Consider the following 17,258-nt stretch of genomic DNA (forward strand, 5'->3'; position numbering starts at 1 on the left):
ATCTTATCTTTGAGCGGGGTTATCTTTATCTTTAAGGGAACCGCCCTTATCACTCTAGGCTTCAGCTGCCTTTGGACTTCGGTCGTATTCCTTTGTCTGGGCTTTCTTGGGCCTCTGTAGCGGTTTGGTCGACCTCTTTTATAAAGAGGTCGGGTCATCCTGGTCGAAACAGTTAAGTCGTGTTGTCTTCAGTCAGCCCACGTCGTACACCTCGACCCAGGATATGAACAGTAATCATGAGGATAAAAGATATATGATGAAGCATTAGCATTGCTAAGTTCATCTAAGGATGCCGGTATTATCCATTTACCGGTAGATTTCTAGCTCAGTTATTATATTACTAAACATAGATCAACATTAACCACAACAGAGAAATAATAATATAATATTCTAAATAAAATAATAATATATGAATATTATATTAATATAATTTTTCTCTCAAAATTTGAGATTAGCTCGTCACATAGAGACTAACCACAGAAATTAGAATTTTGAAATTCGGACCCGAAGTGGCTCAAAAACGCAACTTTTTGCGACGTGCTTACTTAGATCAGGAGAGGTGTCTGGTGCGGTCAAGGTGCTGACTCAGCAGCTTGATGACACAGCACCTGTGCAGCAGAGATGCTTATATGCACTAAAATTCCTAAAAATTCCATAAAAATTCTATTTGATCCCGAAAAAGCGCCGTTTCTTCGAGGCTAGGCCATTACATGCTCCATCCTCAACTAATTCATGTTAGAGCTTAATTCTCCTACTTAAGTATGCCATTGTTCCCAATAGCCTTGAGGAGGAAAATACATCCCTTGAGACATCTCAGGGATCTTATGTTGAGGCGGCTCCACATGCTCATGCTGTGGTTCATGTGCCTGCTCTCTAGTATGCTCCATCCTTCTTTTAGTGATGGGCTTGTCCTCCTCAATTGGAGTGTCACCTTCTATGACAATTCCAGCAGAATTGCATAGTTGACAGATAAGATGAGGGAAAGCTAACCTTGCTTGGGTGGAGGGCTTATCCGCCACTTTGTACAACTCTTGAGGTATCACCTCATGTACTTCCACCTTCTCTCCAAGCATGATGCAATGGTTCATGATGGCTCAGTCTATGGTCACTTCAGACTGGTTGCTAGTAGGGATGATAGAGCGTTAGATGAATTGCAACCATCCTCTAGCTAGGGGCTTGAGGTTAGGCCTTCTTAGTTGGATAGGCTTGCCTTGGGAATCCCTTTTCCACTGTGCTCCTTCCACACAGATATCTAGGAGCACTTGATCTAGCCTTTGATCAAGATTGACTCTTCTAGTGTAAGGATGTGGGTCTCCATGCATCAAAGGCAAGTTGAATGCCAACCTCACACTTTCCTGGCTAAAATATAAGATTCTCCCTCGGACCATGGTGATCCAATTCTTAGGATGAGGGTTCACACTAATGTTATGATTTTTTGTGACCCATGCATTAGCATAGAACTCTTGCACCATTAAGATCCCAAACTGTTGGATGGGATTGGTTAGAACTTCCCAACCTCTTCTCCAGATTTCTCGTCGGATCTCTGGATACTCATTCTTTTTAAGCTTAAAAGGTACCTCATGGATCACCTTTTTCTTTGCCACTACTTCATAGAAGTGGTCTTGGGGTGATTTGGTGATGAATCTCTCTGATGAGCGGATAATTTATACGCTTTTTGGCATTGTTTTTAGTATGTTCTTAGTATATTTTAGTTAGTTTTTATTATATTTTTATTAGTTTTTATTCAAAAATCGCATTTCTGGAATTTACTATGAGTTTGTGTGTTTTTCTGTGATTTCAGGTATTTTCTGGCTGAAATTGAGGGACCTGAGCAAAAATCTGATTTAGAGGCTGAAAAAGGACTGCAGATGCTATTGGATCTTGACCTCCCTGCACTCGAAGTGGATTTTCTGGAGCTACAGAAGCCCAATTGGCACGCTCTTAATTCTGTTGGAAATTAGACATCCTCGACTTTCCAGCAATATATAATAGTCCATACTTTGCCCAAGATTTGATGGCCCAAACTGGCGTTCAGATTCAGCATAGAATTCTGGCGTCAAAACGCCAGAACTGGCATAAAAGCTGGAGTTAAACGCCCAAACTGGCACAAAAGTTGGCGTTTAACTCCAAGAAAAGTCTCTACACATGGAAGCTTCAATGCTCAGCCCAATCACACACCAAGTGGGCCCAAAAGAAGATTTCTGCATTAATTACCTATTTCTGTAACCCTAGGCTACTAGTTTTCTATAAATAGGACCTTTTGCTATTGTATTTATACGCTTTTCATATATACCTTTTGATCTTTATGTTCACGTTCTGGGGCTGGCCATTCGGCCATGCTTGGACCTTTTGTTCTTATGTATCTTCAACGGTGGAGTCTCTACACACCATAGATTAAGGTGTGGAGCTCTGTTGTTCTTCATGAATTAATACAATTACTATTGTTTTTCTATTCAATTGACGCCTACTTCTTCTCTAAGATATTCATTCGTTCTTCAACTTGATGAATGTGATGATCCGTGACACTCATCATCATTCTCACCTATGAACATGTGCCTGACAACCACCTCTGTTTTGCTAGCAATGGCTTGAATGCGTATCTCTTGGGTTTCTAATCTAAGATTGGAACCTTCGTGGTATAGGCTAGAATTATTGGCGGTCATTCTTGAGATCCGGAAAGTCTAAACCTTGTCTGTGGTATTCCAAGTAGGATCTGGGAAGGGATGACTGTGATGAGCTTCAAACTCGCGATTGTTGGGCGTGTGACAGACGCAAAAGGATCAATGGATCCTATTCCAACATGATCGAGAACCGACAAATAATTAGCCGTGCGGTGACAACGCATTTGGAACATTTTCACTGAGAGGACGGGAAGTAGCCATTGACAACGGTGATGCCCAACATAAAGCTTGCCATGGAAGGGAGTATGAATGATTGGATGAAGGCAATAGGAAAGCAGAGGTTCAAGAGGAACAAAGCATCTTCATACGCTCATCTGAAATTCCTACCAATGAATTACATAAGTATCTCTATCTTATTTTATGTTTTATTCATCTTTTAATTATCAATCCTCCATAACCATTTGAATCTACCTGACTGAGATTTACAAGATGACCATAGCTTGCTTCAAGCCGACAGTCTCCATGGGATCGACCCTTACTCACGTAAGGTATTACTTGGACGACCCAGTGCACTTGCTGGTTAGTTGTGCGGAATTGTGACAAAGCGTGATTCACGTTTGAGAGCTCCAAGTCTTTGGCGCCATTATTAATGATCACAATTTTGTGCACCAAGTTTTTGGTGCCGTTGCCGGGGATTGTTCGAGTTTGGACAACTGACGGTTCATCTTGTTGCTCAGAGTAGGTAATTTTATTTTATTTTTAAGCTTTTTACTCCTTATTTTCAAAAAATGCCAAAAAAAAAAAGAATTTCTTCTTTTTCATTCATCCCAAAATAATTTTCGAAAAAATACAAAAAAATTTAATAAAATCATAAAAACCAAAAAATTTTCGTTCAATTGCATGCTTTTATAATTTTCTTTAATTTTCGAAAATTCATCATATGTTCTTCATTGATCTTCAAATTGTTCTTGATGATTTTTCTTGTTTGATCTTTGTATTTTCTTGTTTGGTATTTTTTCTTATTTTTCATATGCATTCTTGAATTATTAGTGTCTATAGTTTACAAATTTTTAAGTTTGATGTCTTGCATATCTTTATTTTCTTAAAAATTTTCAAAAATATGTTCTTGGTGTTCATCTTGACATTCAAAGTGTTCTTGCATATTCTTCTTGCTTTGATTCATAATTTTTATATTTTGTTTCAATTTAGTATTTTTCTCTCTCATTATTAAAATTTAAAAATCAAAAAAATATCTTTCCCTTATTTTACTCATAAATTTCAAAAATTTGAATTGATTTAGTCATAAAGTTTTAAAATTTAATTGTTTCTTGTTAGTCAAGTCAATTTTCAATTTAAAAATTCTATCTTTTCAAATCCTTTTCAAAAATCAAATCTTTTTCATTTTTTTCCTTCATATTTTCGAAAACTTTATAATTGATTTTCAAAATCTTTTTCTTATTTTTATTTCATAATTTTCGAAATTAATGCTAGCAATTAATATTTAGATTCAAAAATTTTCAAGTTGTTACTTACCTATTAAGAAATGATCAATCTATAAATTCTAAAATCATATCTTTTAGTCTCTTTTTAGTCAAGTAATCAACTTTAATTTCAAAAATCAAATCTTTCTAATTTTCAATTCAAATTTTTTTTATTTCAATCATAACTTTTTAAAAATCAATTTCAAAATCAAATCTTTTTAATTTCCCTTTCAATCTTTTTCAAAATAAATTTTCAATCATATCTTTTTCAAAATCAATTTCAAAATCCTTTCTAACTTCTTATCTTTTCAAAATTGATTTTCAAATATTTTTCAATTAACTACTTGACTTTTTGTTTGATTTTAAAAGTTTTCTATTTCAATCATATCTTTTTTTCAAAACTACCTAACTACTTTTCTTTCTCTAATTTTCGAAAACTCCTTCCCCCTTTTTCAAAATTCTTTTTAATTAACTAATTGTTTTTAATTTTAATTTAGTTTTATTTTAATTTTAATTTTTGAATTCTAATTAATATTTAAAATGAAAACAAAAATATTTTTATTTTATTTTAATTAATTTTTGAATTTTTCTCTTCTCCTTCTTCTATTCTCCTCTTCTTCTACTCACACAAAGGAATCTATATACTGTGACATAGAGGATTCCATACTTTCTTGTTTTTTTCTCTTTCATATGAGCAGGAACAAGGACAAAGGAATTCTTGTTGAAGCTGATCCTGAACCTGAAAGGACTCTTAAGAGGAAACTAAGAGAAGCTAAAGCACAATACTCTGAAGAGGACCTAACTGAAATTTTCGAAACAGAGAAAACAATTATGGCCGAACCCAATAACAACAATGCAAGGAAGGTGCTTGGTGATTTCACTACACCAACTTCCAATTTCTATGGAAGAAGCATCTCAATTCATGCCATTGGAGCAAAGAACTTTGAGTTTAAGCCTCAATTAGTTTCTCTAATGCAACAGAATTGCAAGTTTCATGGACTTCCATTGGAAGATCCCCCATTTGTTCTTATCTGAATTCTTGCAAATTTGTGATATTGTCAAGACCAATGGGGTTAATCCCGAGGTCTACAGGCTTATGCTTTTCCCTTTTGCTGTAAGAGACAGAGCTAGAACATGGTTGGATTCACAACCTAAGAAAAGCTTGAACTCTTGGGAAAAGCTAGTCAGTGCTTTCCTGGCCAAATTCTTTCCACCTCAAAAGATGAGCAAGCTTAGAGTGGAAATCCAAACCTTCAGACAGAAGGAAGGTGAGTCCCTCTATGAAGCTTGGGAAAGATATAAGTAACTGATCAAAAGGTATCCTACTGACATGCTTCCAGAATGGAGCATCATAAGTATATTCTATGATGGTCTGTCTGAGTTGTCAAAAATGTCATTGGACCATTCTGCATGAGGTTCTCTTCATCTGAAAACTCCTGCAGAAGCTCAAGAACTCATTGAAATGGTTACAAATAACCAGTTCATGTACACCTCTGAGAGGAATCCTGTGAACAATGGGACGCCTCAGAAGAAGGGAGTTCTTGAGATTGATACTATGAATGCCATATTGGCTCAGAATAAAATATTGACTCAACAAGTCAATATGATTTCTCAGAGTCTGTCTGGAATGCAAGCAGCAACAGGCAGTACCAAAGAAGCTTCATCTGAAGAAGAAGCTTATGGTTCTGAGAACCCAGCAATGGGAGAGGTGAATTACATGGGAGAACCCTACGGAAGCACCTATAATCCTTCATGGAGAAATCATCCAAAACTCTCATGGAAGGATCAACAGAGGCCTCAACAAGGCTTCAACAACAATAATGGTGGAAGAAATAGGTTTAGCAATGGCAAACCTTTTCCATCATCTTCTCAACAACAGACAGAGAATTCTAAGCAGAGCCACTCTGACTTAGCAACTATAGTCTCTGATCTAATTAAAACCACTCAAAGTTTCATGACTGAAACAAGGTCCTCCATTAGAAATTTGGAGGCATAAGTGGGTTAGCTGAGTAAGAAAGTTACTGAACTCCCTCCTTGTACTCTTCCAAGCAATACAAAAGAGAATCCAAAAGGAGAGTGCAAGGCCATCAACATAACCTACACGGCCGAACCTGGAAAGGAGGAAGAGGCAGTGATTTCCATTGAGGAAGACCTCAATGGACGTCCACTGGCGTCTAAGGAGTTCCCTAATGAGGAACCATGGGAATCTGAGGCTCACACTGAGACCATAGAGATTCCATTGAACTTACTTTTGCCATTCATGAGCTCTGTTGAATATTCTTCCTCTGAAGAGGATGAAGATGTTACTGAAGAACAAGTTGCTAAGTACCTTGGAGCAATCATGAAGCTAAATGCCAAGCTATTTGGTAATGAGACTTGGGAGGATGAACCCCCCTTGCTCCCCAAAGAACTGGATGACTTGACTAGGCAGAAATTACCTCTGAAGAGACAAGATCCTGGAAAGTTCTCAATACCTTGTACCATAGGCACCATGACCTTTGAGAAGGCTCTGTGTGACCTAGGGTCAAGAATAAACCTCATGCCTCTCTCTGTAATGGAGAAGCTAGGAATCCTTGAGGTACAAGCTATAAGAATCTCACTAGAGATGGCAGCCAATTCAAGAAAACAGGCTTATGGACTTGTAGAGGATGTCTTGGTAAAGGTTGAAGGCCACTCCATCCCTGCTGATTTCATAATCCTAGACACTGGGAAGTGTATGGATGAATCGATCATCCTTGGCAGACCCTTCCTAGCCACAGCAAGAGCTGTGATTGATGTTGATAGAGGAAAATTGGTCCTTCAAGTGAATGAGTACTCCCTTGTGTTTAAAGCTCAAGGATCTCCTTCTCTAACCATGGAGAGGAAGCATGAAAAGCTTCTCTCAATACAGAGTCAAACAAAACCCCGACATTCAAACTCTAAGTTTGGTGTTAGGAGGCCACAACCAAACTCTAAGTTTGGTGTTGGGAGGCCACAACCAAACTCTAAGTTTGGTGTTGGGAGGCCACAACCAAACTCTAAGTTTGGTGTTGAGAGGCCCCAACCCTACTCTGATTATCTGTGAGACTCCATGAGAGCTCACTGTCAAGCTATTAACATTAAAGAAGCGCTTGTTAGGAGTCAACCTAATTTTATTTAATTATATATATTTATTTTCCATTGTCATTTTATGTTTTCTGTAGGTTGATGATCATGTGAAGTCACAAAAACAACTGAAAAAGCAAAAATAGAATGAAAAATAGTATTAAAAACAGCACACCCTGGAGGAGAAGCTTACTGGCGTTTAAATGCCAGTAAGGGTAGCAGAATGGGCGTTAAACGCCCAGTCTGGCACCATTCTGGGCGTTTAACGCCAGAAATGGGCACCAGACTGGCATTTAACGCCAGAAAGGGGGCATATAGCTGGCGTTTAACACCAGAATTGCACTCTAAGGGTGTTTTGCACGCCTAATTGGTGCAGGGATGAGAAATCCTTGACACCTCAGGATCTGTGGACCCCACAAGATCCCCACCAACCTCAACTCACTCTCTCTCACTTCTTCACATTTTTTCATAATACTCTTCCCCAAATAACCTCCACCAATCACCTCCATTACTCCTCCAAAACCATCATACAACCCACCTACACCCACCCACTCAAATTCAAACCATCACTCCTTCCTTTTCCACATCATAACCACCTAAAACCCCCTTTGGCCGAACAATTCACACACCTCTATCTCCTCCATCTCTTCTTCTTCTCCTCCTTTCTTTATTCTTTTGCTTGAGGACGAGCAAACCTTTTAAGTTTGGTGTGGAAAAGCTCAGCTTTTTTGTTTTTCCATAACCATTTATAGCACCTAAGGCCGGAGAAACCTCTAGAAAGAGGAAAGGAAAGGCAATTGCTTCCACCTTTGAGTCATGGGAGATGGAGAGATTCATCTCAAAGGTCCATCAAGACCACTTCTATGAAGTTGTGGCCAAGACTCCTCATTGAAGAGGACAAGCCCATCACTAAGAAAAGGATGGAGCAAACAAGAGAGCCCACTCATAGACCTCAACAAGATCATGAGGAAAATCCCCATCAAGAAATCCCTGAGACGCCTCAAGGGATGCATTTTCCTCCACAAAACTATTAGGAGAAAATCAACACCTCCCTAGGAGAATTAAGTTCCAAATGGGACAACTAAGGGTGGAGCACCAAGAGCATTCCATCCTCCTCCATGAAATTAGAGAAGACTAAAAGGTCATGAGGGAGGAGCAACAAAGGCAAGGAAGAGACACTGAGGAGCTCAAGCACTCCATAAGATCTTCAAGAGGAAGAACTAGCTGCCATCACTAAGGTGGACCCGTTCTTTAATCTCCTTGCTCTTATTTTTCTGTTTTTCGAATTTTTATGCTTTATGTTTATTTATGTTTGTGTCTTTAATACATGATAACTAGTGTCTAAGTGTCTATGCCTTAAAGCTATGAAAATGAATCCATCACCTTTCTTAAATGAAAAATGCTTTTAATTGAAAGAGAAAAAGAAGTACATGAATTTCGAATTTTAAAACAGTTTAATTATTTTGATGTGGTGGCAATACTATTGTTTTTTTGAATGAATGCTTGAACAGTGCATATTTTTAAATTTGTTGTTTAAGAATGTTAAAATTGTTGGTTCTTCAAAGAATGATGGGAAAAGGAGAAATGTTATTTGATAATCTGAAAAATCATAAAATTGATTCTTGAAGCAAGAAAAAGCAGTGAAAAGCTTGCAAAAAAAAAGAGAGAAAAAGCAAGCAGAAAAAGCCAATAGTCCTTAAAACCAAAAGGCAAGGGTAAAATAAAAAAGATCCAAGGCTTTGAGCATCAGTGGATAGGAGGGCCCACAGGAATAAAATCCTGGCCTAAGCGGCTAAACCAAGCTGTCCCTAACCATGTGCTTGTGGCGTGAAGGTGTCAAGTGAAAACTTGAGACTAAGCCGTTAAAGTCGTGGTCCAAAGCAAAAAAAGAGTGTGCTTAAGAGCTCTGGACACTTCTAATTGGGGACTCTAGCAAAGCTGAGTCACAATCTGAAAAGGTTCACCCAGTTTTGTGTCTGTGGCATTTATGTATCCGGTGGTAATACTGGAAAACAAAATGCTTAGGGTCACGGCCAAAACTCATAAAGTAGCTGTGTTCAAGAATCAACATACTTAACTAGGAGAATCAATAACACTATCTAGATTCAGAGTTCCTATAGAAGCCAATCATTCCGAACTTCAAAGGATAAAGTGAGATGCCAAAACTGTTCAGAAGCAAAAAGCTAAAAGCCCCGCTCATCTAATTAATACTGATCTTCATAGATGTTTTTGGAATTCATTGTATATTCTCTTCTTCTTATCCTATTTGATTTTTAGTTTCTTGGGGACAAGCAACAATTTATGTTTGGTGTTGTGATGAGCGGATAATTTATACGCTTTTTGGCATTGTTTTTAGTATGTTCTTAGTATATTTTAGTTAGTTTTTATTATATTTTTATTAGTTTTTATTTAAAAATCACATTTCTGGACTTTACTATGAGTTTGTGTGTTTTTCTGTGATTTCAGGTATTTTTTGGCTGAAATTGAGGGACCTGAGTAAAAATCTGATTCAGAGGCTGAAAAAGGATTGCAGATGCTGTTGGATTCTGACCTCCCTGCACTCAAAGTGGATTTTCTGGAGCCACAGAAGCCCAATTGGCACACTCTTAATTGCGTTGGAAAGTAGACATCCTGGGCTTTCCAGCAATATATAATATTTTATACTTTGCCCAAGATTTGATGGCCCAAACCGGCGATCAATATCAGCATAGAAATTCTGACGTCAAAACGCCAGAACTGGCATAAAAGCTGGAGTTAAACGCCCAAACTAGCACAAAAGCTAGCGTTTAACTCCAAGAAAAGTCTCTACACATGGAAGCTTCAATGCTCAGCCAAAGCACACACCAAGTGAGCCCGGAAGAAGATTTCTGCATTAATTACCTATTTCTGTAACCCTGGGCTACTAGTTTTCTATAAATAGGACCTTTTGCTATTGTATTTAGACGCTTTTCATATACACCTTTTGATCTTTATGTTCACATCGGGGGCTGGCCATTCGGCCATGCCTGGACCTTTTGTTCTTATGTATCTTCAACGGTGGAGTCTCTACACACCATAGATTAAGGTGTGGAGCTTTGCTGTTCTTCATGAATTAATACAATTACTATTGTTCTTCTATTCAATTCACGCCTACTTCTTATCTAAGATATTCATTCATTCTTCAACTTGATGAATGTGATGGTCCGTGACACTCATCATCATTCTCACCTATGAACATGTGCCTGACAACCACCTCTGTTCTACTAGCAATGGCTTGAATGCATATCTCTTGGGTTTCTAATCTAAGATTGGAACCTTCGTGGTATAGGCTATAATTATTGGCGGTCATTCTTGAGATCTGGAAAGTATAAACCTTGTCTGTGGTATTCCGAGTAGGATTTGGGAAGGGATGACTGTGACAAGCTTCAAACTCGCGATTGTTGGGCGTGTGACAGACGCAAAAGGATCAATGGATCCTATTCCAACATGATCGAGAACCGACAGATGATTAGCCGTGCGGTGACAGCGCATTTGGAACAAAAGGATCAATGGATCCTATTTATAGTAGTGTGGAGTGACCTCCCTTTTAAGATAAGTTAGTTATCTTATCTTATCTTTTTGGGGGTGGGTCCCCTTATCTTTGGCCAGCCATCTTTAAGCGGGCTGTGATCTTCTGCTTTGGGCCTAGTTGGGCCCTTATAGCAATTTGGCCGAGCTCTTTGGAAAGTGGTCGGTGTCGACCAACCTTTATAAGAAGTTGTTCGTTTCTGTCTTCGTTCAGGTTGGCTCGCCTAGCTCGACCCATGGTATGAACAGTGCCCCTGCTCGAGTTTGATCTTTCCCTTGAGGTCGTGTCTTTAGACCTCGACCCCTTTGAGGAAGTTGTGCTCGAGCATTTAGCTTTTGGTTGATCTCTCGTATAACTTCTGGTAGGCCTGCTTCTGTTTGAATGCGAAGCGTTTCTCTATTTTTTAATTGTAGCGCGCGTTGCGCCTTCTTAGGAACGTGCCATTTGTTTTCCCTCTTTTGTACTTCATTTTGAAATTAAAGAATCACTTTCGATTTCTTCCTCCCTTTTTTTTCGCTCTTTGCTCGTTGTTTACTAAGCACTTCGTTCCTTCTGACTTCTTCTTGTTTACATGCCCCCAAACTTTCTATCTTCTTTACTCGAGAGCGTTTTGTTGGCGCAGATTTAATCGTTTGCTTCTGTCTGAGCCTTCCCTCGCGCTTGCTTCCTCTTCCTCTACAGGTTGGTATTCTATTTCCTTTTTTTGTTTCGATAGTCGCCTTCTTGTTTGTCTTCACTGTTGCATGTGACTTTTACTGATTTCGTCTCTGAGGATCTTGTTCCTTTCGAAAAAAGATTGTGTCTTTCTTTTCGACATTTCGTTTTCAACATTTTTCTGTAAAAGTTTGCATCTTTGTGGTGATCCTTGTCTTCTAGTAGTTTGCTTTCGCGGAGCTTTTTGCTTGTCGCCGTTCCTGTTTCTTTTGAATGTTGCATGACCCTATCTTTGTGTAAAGTTTTGTTTTTTGTTAAACTATTGGTAGGAAATGGTTGTAGCTTTCTTGATGATTCTTTGCATGGTCGATGTCGATGATGGTCTTTGCTGTTTATATGGAGAAATGGTAAAAGATTTGATTGTTCCACTTGTATTCTTTATTTTAGAGGTGTTTGGACTGGTTTAGGGCATAGACTGTCGACTTTGAATTCTTTCCTTGTTGTTGCCTCCAAAAGGGTGCCCCTGGACTTTAGCGCGAGTCCTGGGGTTTCCCTTTTACTGCCATATCTGACGCTTACTGATTACTTTTTATTGTCCGAGTTATTTCCTTATTTGCCAGAATTGTTTGGTAGTAATCCTTTTCTTCTTTTTCTTACTATAGGGATAGTTGGCCTATGTCTTCCCGAAAAAATATTGTCGAGATGTCTTCGAAAGTTCCTGCTGGTATGGCCGATTTGCTAGATTCGATAGTTCTTATGTGTGTGACTGTAGCTGACCTCGAGTATTGTGAACGACTTAGGAGATTTCATAGGATTTGTAGTAATAGGGATGATGAGAAGAACTATGAACTGGTGCCGCCTGACCCTTAGGGAGAACGTCCCTTTTTCTATATGTATGACTACTTTTTTATGCAGCTGGGTATCATCATCCCTTTTTTCGCTTTTGAGACCGACCTGTTGTGGTCTTGTAATGTGGCCCCTTCTCAGCTCCATCCGAACTCATGGGGTTTCATAAAGATTTTTCAATTGTTGCATCAAGAATTGGGTGTCCGACCTACCCAAACTCTCTTTCTACACCTTTTCATGTTGACCAAGCCTGGGGTAGCTAAGAAGAAAGCCTCTTGGATTTTTTTCTGAGCTACTCAAGGAAAGAAAATGATTTCGATGTATGATGAGTCCTTTTGCGACTTCAAGAACTAGTACTTCAAGGTCCGAGCTGTTGAGGGAGCTCGGCCCTTCTTTTTAGATGAAAATATTGAACCCACCTTTCCTTTCGTCTTCTTTGACTAGTGCTGAGGCTTTTGCCCGACTTCCTACGGCGAGGTATAGTATCAGCTCTTCACCTTCCTGAGGTCGAGTAAGGACAGGTGGTTGCCCTAAAAATTTCTTGAAATCTTAGAAGGTGGTGCACGAAATTACAATCACACTTTTGCAACTCCGCACAACTAACCAGCAAGTGCACTGGGTCGTCCAAGTAATACCTTACGTGAGTAAGGGTCGATCCCACGGAGATTGTCGGCTTGAAGCAAGCTATGATTATCTTGTAACTCTTAGTCAGGATATCAATAATTCTCAGATTTAATTTTAAAAAGTAAAAGAACATGAAATAAATACTTGTTATGCAGTAATGGAGAATAGGTTGAGGTTTTGGAGATGCTTTGTCTTCTAAATTTCTGCTTTCCTACTGTCTTCTTCTTCTTGCACGCAAGGCTCCTTCCATGGCAAGCTGTATGTTGGTGGATCACCGTTGTCAATGGCTACCATCCGTCCTCTCAGTGAAAATGGTCCAATTGCGCTGTCACCGCACGTCCAATCATCTATCGGTTCTCACTCATGTTGGAATAGGATCCATTGATCCTTTTGCGTCTGTCACTATGCCCAGCACTCGTGAGTTTTAAGCTCGTCACAGTCATCCCTTCCCAGATCCTACTCAGAATACCACAGACAAGGTTTAGACTTTCCTGATCTCAGGAATGGCCGCCAATAATTCTAGCCTATACCACGAAGGTTCCAATCTTAGATTAGAAACCCAAGAGATACACATTCAAGCTTGATTGCATGTAGAACGGAGGTGGTTGTCAGGCATGCGTTCATAGGTGAGAATGATGATGAGTGTCACGGATCATCACATTCATGAGGTTGAAGTGCGAATGAATATCTTAGAATAGAAACAAGCGTGATTGAATGGAAAACAGTAGTAATTGCTTTAATCCATCAAAACACAGCAGAGCTCCTCACCCCCAACCATGGGGTTTAGAGACTCCTGCCGTAGAGAATACAATATGAAACGTGTAAAGTGTCATGAGGTACAAGATGAATCACTAAAAGTAGTTTTTATAATAAACTAGTGACCTAGGGTTACAGAAAATGAGTAAGCTAGAATAGTTAGTGTAAAAATCCAATTCCGGGGCCCACTTGGTGTGTGCTTGGGCTGAGCATTGAAGCTTTCACGTGTAGAGACCTTTCTTGGAGTTAAACGCCAGCTTTTGTGCCAGTTTGGGCATTTAACTCCAGTTTTCATGCCAGTTCTGGCGTTTTGACGCCAGAATTTCTATGCTGAATTGGAACGCCAGTTTGGGCCATCAAATCTCGGCAAAGTATGGACTATTATATATTTCTGGAAAGCCCAGGATGTCTAGTTTCCAACGTAATTAAGAGCTCGCCAATTGGGCTTCTGTAGCTCCAAAAAATCCACTTCGAGTGCATGGAGGTCAGAATCCAACAACATCTGTAGTACTTTTTCAGCCTCTGAATCAGATTTTTGCTCAGGTCTCTCAATTTCAGCCAGAAAATACCTGAAATCACAGAAAAATACACAAACTCATAGTAAAGTCTAGAAATATGATTTTTGAATAAAAACTAATAAAAAATAATAAAAACTAACTCAAATATACTAAAAACATACTAAAAACAATGCCAAAAAGCGTATAAATTATCCGCTCATCACAACACCAAACTTAAATTGTTGCTTGTCCCCAAGGAACTGAAAATCAAATAGGATAAAAAGAAGAGAATATACAATGAATTCCAAAAACATCTATGAAGATCAGTCTTAATTAGATGAGCAGGGCTATTAGCTTTTTGCTTCTGAACAGTTTTGGCATCTCACTTTATCCTTTGAAGTTTAGAATGATTGGCATCTATAGGAACTCAGAATTTAGATAGTGTTATTTGTTCTCCTAGTTCAGTATGTTGATTCTTGAACACAGTTACTTTATGAGTCTTGGCCGTGACCCTAAGCATTTTGTTTTCTAGTATTACTACCGGATACATAAATGCCACAGACACATAACTGGGTGAACCTTTTCAGATTGTGATTCAGCTTTGCTAGAGTCCCCAATTAGAGGTGTCCAGAGCTCTTAAGCTCACTCTTTTTGCTTTGGACCACGATTTTAACCGCTCAGTCTCAAGCTTCTCACTTGACACCTTCACGCCACAAGCACATGGTTAGGGACAGCTTGGTTTAGCCGCTTAGGCTAGGATTTTATTCCTGTAGGCCCTCCTATCCACTGATGCTCAAAGCCTTGGATCCTTTTATTTTACCCTTGCCTTTTGGTTTAAAGGGCTATTGGCTTTCGCTGCTTGCTTTTTCCTTCTCTATTTTTTTTCTTTTTTTTTTTGTTTATTTTTTTCACAAGCTTTGTATTCACTGCTTTTTCTTGCTTCAAGAATCATTTTTTCTTGCTTCAAGCTAGAATATTTAGAGACCTTTCTTGGAGTTAAATGCCAGCTTTTGTGCCAGTTTGGGCGTTTAACCCCAGTTTTCATGCTAGTTCTGGCGTTTTGACGCCAGAATTTCTATGCTGACCTAGAACGCTAGTTTGGGCCATCAAATCTCGGGCAAAGTATGGACTATTATATATTGCTGAAAAGCCCAGGATGTCTAATTTCCAACGCAATTGAGAGTGTGCCAATTGGGCTTCTGTAACTCCAGAAAATCCACTTCGACTTCAGGGAGGTCAGAATCTAACAGCATCTGTAGTCCTTTTTCAGCCTCTGAATCAGATTTTTGCTCAGGTCCCACAATTTCAGCCAGAAAATACTTGAAATCACAGAAAAACACACAAACTCATAGTAAAGTCCAGAAATATGATTCTTGAATAAAAACTAATAAAAACATAATAAAAACTAACTAAAATATACTAAAAACATACTAAAAATAATGCAAAAAAACGTATAAATTATCCGCTCATCAGAAGGCTTGTTCGCATTCTGGGGTCCGCTCAAAGCTCTGTCCCTTCCTTAATGTTGCGTAGAAGGGGAGAGATCTTAGGGCTGATCTGGTTAGGAATCTAGATAGAGCGGCTAGTCTTCCATTAAGCTGCTGGACCTCTTTGACACAGGTCGGACTTTTCATGTGAAGTATAGCCTGGCACTTACCTGGGTTTGCTTTGATTTCTCTTTGAGTGAGGATAAAGCCCAGGAATTTGCCAGCTTCTACCGTGAAGGTGCATTTTGTAGGGTTAAGTCGCATATCATGCTTTCTTATGGTATTAAACACCTTAGTGAGGTCGAAAAATAACGATTCCTTACTTTGTGTTTTTACCAGTATGTCATCTACATAAACCTCCATTAGCTTTCCGATGTGGTCGGCGAAGACTTTGTTCATCAGTCTTTTGTAGGTAGCACCTGCGTTCTTGAGTCCGAAGGGCATAACTACATAGCAATAGTTTGCTTTTGGGGTCAGGAACGTCTTCTCTTGGTCGGGTTGATACATCGGGATCTGATTGTATCATGAGTAAGCATCCATGAAGGAGAGGTACCGATACCCTGAAGAAGGTCAACTAGTGTGTCGATGTTTGGGAGTGGGTAGGGATCTTTTGGGCAGGCTTTATTGAGGTCGGTGTAATCGGTACACATCCGCCACTTCCTATTTGACTTTTTGACCAACACCACATTGGCTAGCCATAATGGGTATTTTACCTCCCTTATGATACCTGCCTCTTGATGACAAGTCATCTTAGCCTAGTTTCACTAGCCTTTTTCTTTTGTTTTCAATTGAATTATGGACTTTCTTGAGCCATAAGCAAGCCAATTGGGTAGATTTTCATGTTTCCTTTGATTTAATCAACCATGTATGAATTAATGCAATTTCATGAGGTTTTATGCTATAATTGTCACATATTATGAAAGAATGAATATCTCATGATTTTGAGCATAGCTTTGATGTGTTTGGTTGATTAATGATAGGTGAAGAAAGCTTGGAGAAAGGTTGAAGCAAGGAGGAATGGCTAGGAGGAAGAGAGGACAAAAAGTTTGAGCAAAAGTTTGCCTCAAACTTTAGCTCAAACTTTTGGAATAAGTGAAAATGAACAAGGGAGCAAAAAGCTGGACCAAAAGTTTGCCTCAAACTTTTGTGCAAACTTTTGGGCAAAAAGATGGAGCAAAAGTTTGCCTCAAACTTTTTGGCAAACTTTTGGCATCACAAATCAACACCCTGGAGAGCAAAAGTTTGCGCCAACGTTAGCCTCTAACTTTTTGGCTAACGTTGGCACCATGAGTGTGCAAGGGGAGGCCAATGTTGGAGCAAAAGTTTGACCCCAAACTTTTGCCCCAACGTTGGTATCAGCAAAAGAGGGTTAAGACTTTTGTTGTAACAACGTCGCGCGAGTTTATGGTCTCCTTTTATGGTAGGAATTCCTTCCAGAGTGGGAAACTTCATGCATAGGTGTGGAGTGGAGACCACAGCAGCGAGCTGGTTTAGCATTGTCCGACCTATTAAAGCATTGTAGGCCGAGCTCACGTCGACTACAATATAGTCTATGCTTAATGTCCTTGACCAAGTTCCTTTTCCAAAGGTTGTGTGCAGGGAGATGTATCCTAGTGGTTGGATCGGGGTGTCTCCTAGTCCGAACAAGCTATTCAGATATA

Source organism: Arachis hypogaea, chromosome 20 (genome assembly GCF_003086295.3).
Source record: "Arachis hypogaea cultivar Tifrunner chromosome 20, arahy.Tifrunner.gnm2.J5K5, whole genome shotgun sequence".
NCBI classification, from domain to species: domain Eukaryota; kingdom Viridiplantae; phylum Streptophyta; class Magnoliopsida; order Fabales; family Fabaceae; genus Arachis; species Arachis hypogaea.